General features: G+C 36.4%; 1 long non-coding RNA gene across 2 annotated transcripts in view; it reads right to left on the bottom strand.

Annotated features, from left to right (window-relative positions):
- Window positions 1–9,049: 9,049 nt before the first annotated feature.
- The window catches only part of LOC144977873 (uncharacterized), a 16,096-nt gene continuing 12,645 nt past the window's right edge, over window positions 9,050–12,500 (bottom strand). For both annotated transcript variants that reach the window (XR_013646422.1, XR_013646423.1), the window contains 2 exons: window positions 12,041–12,089; window positions 9,050–9,237 (listed from right to left, as the gene is read on the bottom strand). This is a non-coding gene — a long non-coding RNA (uncharacterized LOC144977873). The remainder of the gene's footprint in view (window positions 9,238–12,040; window positions 12,090–12,500) is intronic.

Below are 12,500 nucleotides of genomic sequence, written 5' to 3'. Positions count from 1 at the left end.
CAGGCTATAACTTAACGATGGCTACGGTATCAGGCTATAACATAACGATGGCAACGGTGTCAGGCTATAACTTTACGATGGCTACGTACGGATAAACTAAGGCTCTATGAGCCTAAGAGACTCTGAAGGACTCCTTTTATTTACTTTTAACTTTCTGTAACTTGAATCTGGATAAACAGCAAATATCCCTTGACACAATGAATTAAAAAGCTGGTGAAATTAAGAAAATAATTAATTTTAATTAAGTTAATTATTTCTAGAAGCGTCATTACTTGTCTCAATGACAACTCCAAGCGCTTTACAAGGACGGGACATGACGCCTGTTAGGCAAGGTTACATTTTTTTTCGGAGGGAGACAACGCTGTTAACGGCCATTACTCATTTTACACTAGAGTACTGTGAGAGAATATGAGTAAAGAGCCTTTCCCAAGGACTCAACTTGCCCCGAGCGAGGCTCGAACCCAGGACCATCCGATCCGAAAGTGAGTGTCATACCACTAGACCACATTGCCGCAAACAGCTAATATTCCTTGACACATTGAATTAGCAAAGCTGGTGAAATTAAGAAAATAATTAATTTTAATTAAGTTAATTATTTCTAAAAGCGTCATTACTTGTCTCAATATGACAACTCTAGGCGGGATTTGATTTAGATCCAGTTACCCAATCCATGACGTAAGGGTGGATGGACATTGGTCAGTTGTTCTGGGAAGAATGTTCTGAATATCACGCAGACTTGCCAACTACTTACGAAAATTTGGTAAAAATACGAATATTTGGGTTCTATTTGACAATTGTTATATTAAGATTTTTAATTCAATAAACTTCTTTTAAAACGAAGTTTTGTTACCAAAGCTGGTACATAAAGGATTAAAAAACATTATTTAATGTATTTAAACACAAATTGGTAATATTTTTAAGCGTACATATTATAATGTCTACTAGTGCGGCTATGTGGTCTTGCGGTATGCCACTCGTTTTCGGATCGGAAGGTCCTGGGTTTGAGCCTCGCTCGGCGCATAGTTGAGTCCTTGGAAAAGGCTCTTTACTCATATTACTCTCTCACTTACTCGGGTGTAAAATGAGTACCTGGCCGTTAACAGCGTTGTTTATTTCAGAAGAAAATTGTAATATCGCCTAACAGGCGTCATCTTTAGTTCTACACATTACTTGTTGATGTTGGTCAGATGTTGGTCAGAAACCCCTTGTAAAGCGCTTTGAGCGCGTTTAGTGGGTATTGCTCTATATAAAAGCCCATAATAGTTGTAGTAATAGTAGTAGTAGTAGTAGTAGTAGTAGTAGTAGTAGTAGTAGTAGTAGTAGTAGTAGTAGTAGTAGTAGTAGCAGTAGTAGTAGTACTAGTAGTAGTAGTTGTTGTAGTAGTAGTATTAGTAGTAGTAGTAGTAGTAGTAGTAGTAGTAGTAGTAGTAGTAGTTGTAGTAGTAGTATTAGTAGTAGTAGTAGTAGTAGTAGTAGTAGTAGTAGTAGTAGTAGTAGTAGTAGTAGTAGTAGTAGTAGTAGTAGTAGTTATAGCAGTAGTAGTAGTAGTAGTAGTAGTAGTAGTAGTAGTAGTAGTAGTAGTAGTAGTAGTAGTAGTGGTGGTGGTGGTGGTGTAGTTGTAGTAGTAGTAGTAGTAGTAGTAGTAGTAGTAGTAGTAGTAGTAGTAGTAGTAGTAGTAGTAGTAGTAGTAGTAGTAGTAGTAGTAGTAGTAGTAGTAGTAGTAGTAGTAGTAGTAGTAGTAGTAGTGTGGTGGTGGTGGTGAGTAGTAGTAGTAGTAGTAGTAGTAGTAGTAGTAGTAGTAGTAGTAGTAGTATAGTAGTAGTAGTAGTAGTAAGCTAGTAGTAGTAGTAGTATAGTAGTAGTAGTAGTAGTAGTAGTAGTAGTAGTAGTAGTAGTAGTAGTAGTAGTAGTAGTAGTAGTAGTAGTAAGAGAATTATTCTTACCACAGGACTAATAAATATCATATAATAATAATTTATACCTTTTAATCCTGAATCCTAGATTCGAAAGCCTGTACCTTGTGGAGACGAAGTGTGTGGTTCAACGCTGGACAACAATACTCAAATTACAAACGATTTTTACTGCCTATATTTTATTCACTGATGTCCACAGATCCCCACGCCTAAGTCGGTTATTCTTTTAAAAAGTCCTGCGTAATTTAAGCCATGTGTTACTGTGCATTGCCCTTTCATTAAATTGTTGATTTCTCATTACATATGAAATTTGGAACAGCCTGTTCTAAATGAGATTCTTAAATAAACACAAAACAAACAACGTTTTGGCCTTTGACTTACGTCCAAAAAAAAACCCCCAAAAAAAACAGCAAGACACAAGCATAAATGATTTTCAAAAATCACTTTTTTTTTCAAATATGGGGGGAAAATGTAGTAAATATAAACACATATTTTTGTGTCTTGTTGTTTGTCTCTTGAAGAATGCCAAGGGCCGAAACGTTGTTTGCTTTGTCCATCCCCTTTTATTTAAGTCACATTTACTCACTTTAATTTTCTCTCCATCTTATAAAACATCTTTTGTGTAACTGCCTGGTGACAACCCTTTCAAGGGATGACTTTTGACCTCCCAGCATGACCATGCCCCAAAATTGGATTCAGTAGTCTGATGTCACGCGCCCGGCAACGGCGGCCATCTTGGTTCTAAACAAAGAAAATCATTATTTTTTATTCTTCATGCTAGCTAGAACTTTTCATACCCTTTTCATATGCCTTGTGATCAGAATGTGTAAAAGTCAAAACATGATCAAATTTATGGGTTTTTTTCCTCTGGATACGCGTTTATGCTCGCCGGAGAAATATTTCATACGGCGTCCACCATTGTTCCGATAGTTTAGAGCCAGTGTTACTAAGTTACCATACGTCATTAGGAAGGAAGTGACGTCACGACTGTTGAAGACTATTGCCACAGACCCAAATCTCTTGTTTCTCATCTGGATAATATTTGTGTGGCTGGATGAGAAAACCCAGAAAGATGCGCAAATTTTATAAATTTAGTCATGTATACAGTTGTGTAGACCACATCTTTCTGATAATTTACCACTTTAAATTTTCTTTCTATTTTTATCAGAACCCAAGTTGTGATTTTTTTTTCTGAATAAGATATGTTGCTATGGGGAAACACTTTATATTTTTGTAATTCTCACTAAACTGTATTTTCCAAGTTATAAAAGTTCAAGGTTACACACAGTTTTGTGTATTGTTCCGTTATACTTCCGGATGGCAATGTTGTGACCTTCTTAGCCAAGCGTATAATATCTATATATGACAGAACTATTTACCTCATTGATGATAATATATTATTACAACGATAACAGAGAATTATAACAAAAAAGAGGTCACGACCTTCGATAACCGGAAATAGGTGTAGGTATTGTGAGCACACTGAGGAAAAAATGTAAGGCGATATATTATTGGCTATTGAAATAATGGGAATTGCGCAGGAAGAGGTGTAATAAATGTCCATGGCAAAAAGAGAAGGAATGAAATAGGATTCAATAGTATGATGTGACATCCGCCCAGCTTAGTTCTAAACAAAGAAAATCGGTACTTCTTATTCTTCATTTCCTCATAACCTTTTGATCTGACTCAATACAAGACCGATATCCCTGTTGTATTGGGAAATGCTATTCACAAGATATAATAATATACCCTTTGACCCTATCACAACATTATAATCCAACATATCCAATACTCTTCAATAGTCGTAACGTCACTTCCTTCCTAATGACGCATGGAAACTTAGTAACATTAGCTCTAAACTATCGGAAAAGTGGGGGACGCCCGTTTGAAATATTTCACCGGCGAGTATTAAAGCGTATCCAGAGGGAAAAAAACATAAATTTGATCATGTTTTGACTTTTACACATTCTGATCACAAGGCATATGAAAAGTTCTAGCCAGCATGAAGAATAAAAAGTAATGATTTTTTTTGTTTAGAACCAAGATGGCCGCCGTTGCCGGGCGGCGTGACATCAGACTACTGAATCCAATTTAACACGAAGGTCACACCGTGCAGACCAATAGGCAATAGATAGTTCGAAGTTGACGTCACTCAGGTATTTGTTATTGTTTTTAGCCATCCGTGTTTATGAGTAATTCTCACTAAACTGTATTAACCAAGACTATAAAGGTTCAAGGTTACACATAGCTTTATGTGTTGTTTCTTTATACTTCTGGATGGCAATGCTGTGGACCTCTTCTATTAATATTTACCACAATGTTGGAGTCAGTCTACATCGATGTTTCAGGCCTTTTCAGCCATCGTCAGGACTGTGTGTTACATGACTTTGGTTCGTTGTGTGTTGTTGCTTGTTGAAATGGTTCCGTAGGTTTGTAGTTGATTAGTAAGTGTTTCCGTCTATGTGGACAGCTATTGTACTGACTCCAACATTGTGGTAAATATTAAAATAATAATTCTCTCCATTGCTACAAGCCGAGCACTATTCGTACCATATTTGTATCCAACACGATTCAATATATATATATATATATATATATATATATATATATATATATATATATATATATATATATATACTGTTGGATTATAATGCTGGATTACGCCGACTGAGGACGTGGAATAAGCCCACAGAAACGAATGTCTCGGCCACAAAAAAATGTGAGTGACAATTTGTACTATCTATCTATCTATCTATCTATCTATATATATATATATATATATATATATATATATATATATATATATATATATATATATATATATATATATATATATATATTGAATTGTGTTTGATACAAATATGGTACGAAAAGTGCTCGACATGCAGTAATGGAGCGAATTATTATTATTTAAAATATTTACCACAATGTTTGAGACAGTCTACATTAATGTTTCAGGCTTAATTTGCCATCGTCAGGACTGAGTTGTTTTGTTGACTGTTGTTGTTTCTTGAAGTGGTTCCGGTTTAAAGTTGCTTAACAAGAATTTACGCCGATGGGGACACCTTCCGTAGATCTCACTTTTCATGTTGAGTGTGACAGCAGTTCCTGAAATTAATTGATACACACTTTCCAAAAAAACCACAAGCTACATAAAATTATCAACAGAAATACCATAAAAATAAGCTACTCGTGTATGCGCAACATAGAACAAATAATTTCAAGCCACAACAAAAAAATATTAATAAACCACCGACAAGAGCAAAACCCACCCACCAGAAAATGCAACTGCAGAAATGAAGAACACTGCCCGCTAAACAAACAATGCTTAGAATCAAGTTTAATTTACCAAGCCACAGTCACAGAAACTAAAACAAACAAGCAAGAAAAATATGTAGGACTAACAGAAAATAATTTCAAAACAAGATACAACCTCCACACCTCAACATTTAGAAACACTAACAAAAAAACATCCACAAAACTCAGCGAACATATTTGGAAATTAAAAGACAACAAAATAGACCACAACATTTCATGGAAAATTTTATCTAAAGCAACAGGATACACACCAACATCAAAACAATGTAGCTTATGCCTGGAAGAAAAATATACTATAATCAAACAACCTCATGAAGCCACACTCAACATGAAAAGTGAGATCTACGGAAGGTGTCCCCATCGGCGTAAATTCTTGTTAAGCAACTTTAAACCGGAACCACTTCAAGAAACAACAACAGTCAACAATACAACTCAGTCCTGACGATGGCACAATTAAGCCTGAAACATTAATGTAGACTGTCTCAAACATTGTGGTAAATATTTTAAATATATATATATTATATATATATATATATATATATATATATATATATATATATATTGTGTGTGTGTGTGTGTGTGTGTGTGTGTGTGTGTGTCCAATTTAACAATAAGGTCAGCTCATACGGCTTTCCATAGTCAATAAAATTCTGTCTGCGACGAGAGGTACTGATATAATCGGCTAGTTAATTCTGTAAGGAAGGAGAGTCATTATGAAGCAAACCGCTCGAAACTTAATTAATTCCATTATGAGTGCACAGTCATATTATAATCAATTCGCCACACTAACACAATTCATCGAATGCTCGAAGTAAACCCATGTTGATGCTATGCGTGTAGGTAAAATACGCATATCTATCCGCCAGATGAAACACGTAGAACTGTGTGCAACTTTAAAGATTTAAATTTATAGCCTGAATTATATATTTTAGAGAGAACTAATCACCCAGATAGCGGCCTAAAACAAATAACAAAGAGCTGCGCGGCGTAAATTTAATTCATTCTATTGATGCTGTGTATTTAGGTAAACTACTCACAACACCCGCCAGCCTGATATAACGTACAAACACAAAATAATATGAAATTAATAAACTTGAGCGTCTCTAGCCTGATTGATATCATTTAATGAGAATTGAAAGTTTGAAGCAGAGCTCGACAGCTAGAGTGTGCGGCTATGTGGTCTAGTGGTATGACACTCTCTTTCGGATCGGAAGGTCCTGGGTTCGACCTCGCGCTCGGCGCATAGTTGAGTTCTTGGAAAAAACTCTTTACTCACATTGTCTCACCGTACTCAGGTGTAAAATGAGTACCTGGCCGTTAACAGCGTTGTCTTTGTCCTAAAAATTGTAATATCGCCTAACAGGCGTCATGTCTCATCCTACACGTTAAATGTTGCTGTTGGACAGGGACCCCTTGTAAAGCGCTTTGAGCACGTTAAGTGGATATTGCGCTATATAAAAGCTCAATTTTATTTTTATTTTTTTAGACCCGCCGGCACTCTACTCCATTGGCTGGATTCTATGCCCATTGACGAAATTGTGACTCTAGCCAGGAACAGACGTGCTTGGTCCCGATATGTGAATTCCCTGTGACCGTGACACTTCTATGCTGATGTAGCATAGCACCTTATAGATAGTATGCAGATGACGTCACTCAGGCCTTTGTTATTGTTTTTGCCATCCGCGTTTGTGAGTTGTTCTCACTAAACTGTATTAACCAGACTATAAAAGTTCATGGTTACACAGAGTTTGTGTGTTGGTCCGTTATACTTCCGGATGGCAATGTTGTGAACTCCTTGGCCAATCGCATTCTATCTATAGATAGTATGCAGATGACGTCACTCAGGCCTTTGTTATTGTTTTTGCCATCCGCGTTTATGAGTAATGCTCACTGAACTGTATTAACCTGACTATAAACGTTCATGGATACACACCGTTTTGTGTGTTGGTCCGTTATACTTCCGGATGGCAATGTTATGAGCTTCTTAGCCAAGCGCATACTATCTATAGGTGCCGTACTAATGTACAATGCAACTCATGCATACTAATGAGAAATCATTTTAAAAATTTGCATTATATTTTATTTTACATTTTTGCATTTTATGGATATTAAAAATGGAAGTCTAAAAACAATAACAAAGAGCTGAATGGGTTAACCTTAATCGTTCTATAGATAGTATTCGCTTGGCTAAGGAGTTCACAACATTGCCATCCGGAAGTATAACGGACCAACACATAAAACTGTGTGTATCCATAAACGTTTATAGTCTGGATAATAACGTTCAGTGAGAATTACTCATAAACGCGGATGGCAAAAACCAATAACAAAGACCAGAGTGACGTCATCTTCATTCTATCTATAGTCTGGTTCATACGGTTTAGTGAGAAGTACTCATAAACGTGGATGACAAAAACAATAACAAAGACTTTAGTGACGTCATCTTCATTCTATCTATAGTCTGGTTCATACGGTTTAGTGAGAAGTACTCATAAACGTGGATGGCAAAAACAATATCAAAGGTTTTAGTGACGTCATCTTCGTTTTATCTATAGATAAACTAACGCATGTCATCATATGGTGCATCGGAGCATTTATCTACCATCCCATTCAGACTAGTCGTGAATGAATACAGAAATTTCAATTATTAGAAGGGTTGCAAGCACGCCGGTAAATCGGCTAAAACGTTCTAGCCGGCATGAAGAATAAAAAAGGAACAATTTTCTTTGTTTAGAACCAAGCTGCTCGTCGCTGGGCGGACGTGACGTCAGACTATTGAATCTTATTTCCGGATTGAGACAGAGGGTCGTGTTGCATCAAACGTGATTAGTTATCCATAAAATATATCAATTAACGTTAACGGTCACTCGTAAAGTGTAGTTACTGTTCATTCGGCAGTCAATTGTTGCGAATATTTTATTTAAGCGCATAGCATCCATTCTATTATATTTCTATCTTAGTTTACTGTCATTGACCTTGTAGATAACGAGTCTGTTGTGCGTCTGTTTCATGACCTTATTGCACTGAGACCAACATCGATCTCAGAGAAAGTGAAAAAGCGTTGAAGAGGAAATTTGCGACACTCCAAGGTCTCAAAAATCAAGCATTTCATTAATCATCGGCTATGTGGACGTGTGGTATGACACTCGCTTTCGGATCGGCATAGCTGAGTCCTTGGAGAATGCTCTTTACTCACATTCTCCTACCGTACTCAGGTGTAAAATGAGTACCTGGCCATTAACAGCGTTGTCTCTGTCCGAATAAATTGTAATATTGACTAACAGGCGTCATTTCCCGTCCTACATCTTAAATGTTGCTGTTAGCCAGGGACCCCTTGTAAAGCGCCTTGAGCACGTTAAGTGGATATTGCGCTATACAATCTTTTAAAAAAAATCATAATAGATAGTTCATTCGGGACGCCGCGCAGCTAAAGGCTGTTTGGTGCGAGAATGTGAGTAAATAGCCTTTTCCAAGGACTCAACTATGCTCCGCTCAGAGCAAGACTCAAACCAAGGACCTTCCGATCCGAAGGCGAGTTTTATATCATTCGACCACATTGTCGCACATTATAGGTAAATGAATGGATGAATGAATAACTAACTAATTAACTAACTAAATAACTAACTAAATAACTAACTAAATAACTAACTAAATAGCTAAATAACTGACTAAATAACTAAATAACTAACTAAATAACTAAATAACTAACTAAACAACTAACTTACTAACTAAATAACTAACAATAACTTATTAAATGACTAAATAACTGAAGAAATAAATAAATAAATAAATAAATAATTAAACCAACAGAAAACTTTCTTTTGCACAACAACAATGTGTCTTTATTTCGAGCTAAACGATTTTACAGTATATGTCCTATTCCTTTTCAAAATCCGGGAGTAAATTTGGGGAAAGAGATTTCTGATGGCTACAAAATGTTGACTGGGATCTGATCTAGAAAGACTTGATATTGATGATTTTGTGAGCAGACTTTATTTTCGCCTTTTACCTGGAGGGAGAGAAAGAAAAAAGACAAACAATGTTTAAGTTAAGTTCAAGTTATGCCTTTTGCGCCACGATATCATAAGATATCGTCGCCTAGGCATTCCACGAAGGAATATAGATAACTCATCAAACAAGATGTCTGATGTCAACAGGAATCACCCATGTTGTCCAAGTGAGCAAATTGGGGTTAATAATCTTGCTCAAGGAAAAAAAACGAAAGTGGGCTCGAACCCGGGTCATCCGGATCACAGTGCAATGCCTTAAACCATCGGCCACTTCGCTTGAATAAAAAATAAAATAGACTAAAATAAATTCATGAATACGCTATGTGGTTTAGAGGTCAGACACTCGCCTTCAGACCTGAAGGTCCGAGGTTCGAATCTCGCTCTGGGGGAGGGGGGGGGGCATAGTCATTGGCAAAGGTGCTTTATTCACATTCTCTCACCGTACTCAGGTGTAAATTGGATACCAGGCCGGTAACAGCGTTGTATTGTCTCCGTCCGAAAAATTGTAATATCGCCGAACAAGCGTCATGTCTCGTCTTGCATTTTAATTGTTACTGTTTGCTAGGGACAAGCTATAAAGCGCTTTGAGCACATATAGCAGATATTTGCACTAAATATAAGCTCAATCAAGTTTGTTTTATTTAAATCTTTAAATCAATAAATGAAAAAAATTAAAGAAAGAAAATTCAGCGGACATTTTCAAATATTTGAGGAGGTGATTTTCAACAGCAGATAAGTCGCAATTTTACAATTCGGGGAAAACTGCTGGGGTTTTTGGGTTTTTTATTTGGGGGGGGGGGGGGGTGGGGGGGGGGGGGGGGGGGGGGGGGGGGTTGTCATTTTTTTGTTTTGTTTTTGTTTTGCTTATTCTTATGTGTTTTACGACATTTGCAACGCAATCAATGTCATTTTAGCACCAGTAAAAAGGAAGAGAATGGGGAAAATCATGAAAGTTATAGATTTGTAATTGGATTCAGTAGTCTGATGTCACGTCGCCCGGCAACGGCGGCCATCTTGCTTCTAAACAAAGAAAATCATTACTTTTTATTCTTCAAGCTGGCTAGAACTTTTCATAATATGTCTTGTGATCAGAATGTGTAAAAGTCAAAACATGATAAAAGTTATGATTTTTTTCCTCTGGAGACGCTTTTATGCTCGCCTGAGAAATATTTCATACGGGCGTCCGCCATTGTTCCGATAGCTTAGAGCCAGTGTTACTAGGTTACCATGCGTCATTAGGAAGGAAGTGACGTTACGACTGTTGAATCCTATTAAAAGCACAGAAGAAAAAGTAGGACAGCCAGAGGGAAAATGGTTCAAATCGGGAACAGCTGATTTGGTTTCCAAGAGAATACGATTAGTGTAAGAAATATTAAAGGTAATTTATGACCCGTCGTCTCAAAACGATATTATGTCGGAACGAACCACATGCTTAAAAGCCAAATATAATGTTAAACTGGTCAAAAATATAAATTGTTGGCATTAGCACCCTAAAATATGATATCCATTCTCCTCAATAAAACATACAAACTCAACACAAATCTGATATTTCTGGTTATAAATTCAATTTTCAACATCTTAACCAACCCGACTTAATACCGTTTTGAGGCGAAGGGTCACATTTTTTGTCTAACATTAGTATTACAACTGGATAAATAACGTTTAAATGTATATCTCCTTGTAAAGAATGCAATAGAAAATGTAAACTTTCAATATATCTCCTCTTGTAACGTTACAGTAGAGAAAGTAAACTTTCAATATATCTCCTCTTGTAACGTTACAGTAGAGAAAGTAAACAGGCGTCATGTCTCGTCTACATGTTACGTGAAGCTGTTGGTCAGAAACCCTTGTAAAGCGCTTTGAGCACATTTAGTGGATATTGCGCTATACAAAAGCTCAAGTAATGACTTGTGTAAACATATTGATTCAATCGACCATATATTTCAATGTATGATATTGAATCAATGACGATGACGTCACTCAAGCCTTTGTTTATTCATGTTTTTGTTTCTACCGCCACTTGATTCACTTCTTTTCTCTAAATAGGGCAGAGCAGTCGTGACGTCACACCTTCAACTCTTCCGGTTCAAAACTCATTGGAAGTGTCTATGTAACCAGTCCCTGAGTTGACTAATAATAAATAGGTTATATTTCGAATCATATGATAGCATAACTACTTTAGAAGCAGGATGTATCTGCAGATACTAAGGATTACGGGACGTAAAAGAGCGAGGATTGATGATTTTTATTGACGACCAGCATATGTTACAGTGAATGACGTAATTAGTCGGATGGTGAAAAGGTTTGAACTGAGATTTTGCCAAGTTTAGTGAGAGGGTCAATTTTAAAAAAATCAAAAATGATTTTTTGTCATAAATGATTAAATCAACCCTTTTGTACGTCTTCGGGAAATATCAAAGGTTAATTTCACTTCTAAATAATTTTTTTGCAGCTAGTCAAGTTGAAAAAGTATGAAATTTGAGAAAAGTTGCTGGATAGCTTTCCTATACATCTGACTCTAACTTCATGAAAAAACACCCGATTACAGTGTTCTAGAGAACATAGGAAAATTGAATGCAGATCCAAAATTTTCACCTGCCCAATAATTACGTCATGCACTGACACATATATTTAGACCGGAAACTAAGATACCATCACTCTGAAATCAGAAGATCAATTACACATCCAGCCCCCTGGGAGACTGGTTTTGCACTTCCAATGAGATTGGAACCAGTAAAAAGTTGACGTCACTCCGCTCATTGTTAATTGTTTGTATATATCGCCATTTGAGTGATTACTTACCTCGAAAGGTTAAAGGTTACACATAGTTTTATTTGTTGGTACTATCGACCTGGTGATCAGAATAGATGAGTATTTTAGCTAAGCGTATATCATCAATTTCATCAACAGCACACTATGGAAAACAATAATAATATTTAACATTATAAACTCACAGTGGCATGCATAATTGTTAAGTCCCTTCTTTGATCAACAATTTCCCAAGCAAACCACAAACAAGTTCATGTATTATTCAATACAGTACATATCACCATTTAGGCGATCTGTTTGTATTTATCAATCTATTTATTTTATATCATTTATTCATTCATCTATGATTTCTGTAGAATATGTCGATTCTTTCCAACGCTGCCTAATTGGAATCTATAGTCTGATGTCACATCACCCAGCAACGGCGAGCAGCTTGGTTCTAAACAAAGAAAAACGGTACTTTTTATTCTTCATGCTGGCTAGAACCATTCAT

Source organism: Berghia stephanieae, chromosome 8 (assembly GCF_034508935.2).
Source record: "Berghia stephanieae isolate SIO BIC M18660-M18661 chromosome 8, UCSD_Bste_1.3, whole genome shotgun sequence".
NCBI classification, from domain to species: Eukaryota; Metazoa; Mollusca; class Gastropoda; order Nudibranchia; family Aeolidiidae; genus Berghia; species Berghia stephanieae.
This window is presented reverse-complemented; position numbering and strand designations above follow the sequence as displayed.